Source organism: Drosophila grimshawi, unplaced genomic scaffold, assembly GCF_018153295.1.
Source record: "Drosophila grimshawi isolate 15287-2541.00 unplaced genomic scaffold, ASM1815329v1 contig_366, whole genome shotgun sequence".
Classification (NCBI taxonomy): domain Eukaryota; kingdom Metazoa; phylum Arthropoda; class Insecta; order Diptera; family Drosophilidae; genus Drosophila; species Drosophila grimshawi.
Genome location: NW_025063158.1, coordinates 3,010 through 3,492, shown reverse-complemented (window position 1 = coordinate 3,492; position 483 = coordinate 3,010). Strand labels below are relative to the sequence as shown.

The 483-nt window shown below is 41.6% G+C and overlaps 1 pseudogene; it reads left to right on the top strand.

Moving 5' to 3' along the window:
* Positions 1–3: 3 nt before the first annotated feature.
* LOC122322547 lies at positions 4–202 on the top strand (annotated as a pseudogene).
* The last annotated feature ends 281 nt before the right edge of the window (positions 203–483 follow it).

The window sequence follows — 483 nt, the reverse complement described above, 5'->3', positions numbered from 1 at the left end:
CGTCTACATTGTGATGCAATCAGAAGCAGAAGGAGAATCTGCGCAAGGTGTTCAAGAACAAGAAGTACAAGCCACTGGATCTGCGCAAGAAGAAGACCCATGCGTAAGGCTCTGCCGTCGCGCGACGCCAACCGCAAGACGCTGAAGGAGGATCCGCAAGCGTTCCATCTTCCCGCAGCGCAAATTCGCCGTCAAGGCATAAAGAAAAACTGCAGTGTTCTTGTTACTGACCAACAAATGCTAGTAATTTGAAAACAACAAAACAACAACAAATGCGAAAGTAATAAGAATAAAACCTTTTTTTTGGAAATGTGTGATTTAAATATTATGTGTACATATATATGAGGCGCGTGTGTATGTTTCTGTTTGTGTGTGCGTGTAATATGCTCTCTTTGATCAGTTACAATTAGTATTCAGTTGCCAAGCGAAGCAAAGAGAATAGTAACAAATGAATACCCAGCAGCATAACGTTTTAGATTCGTA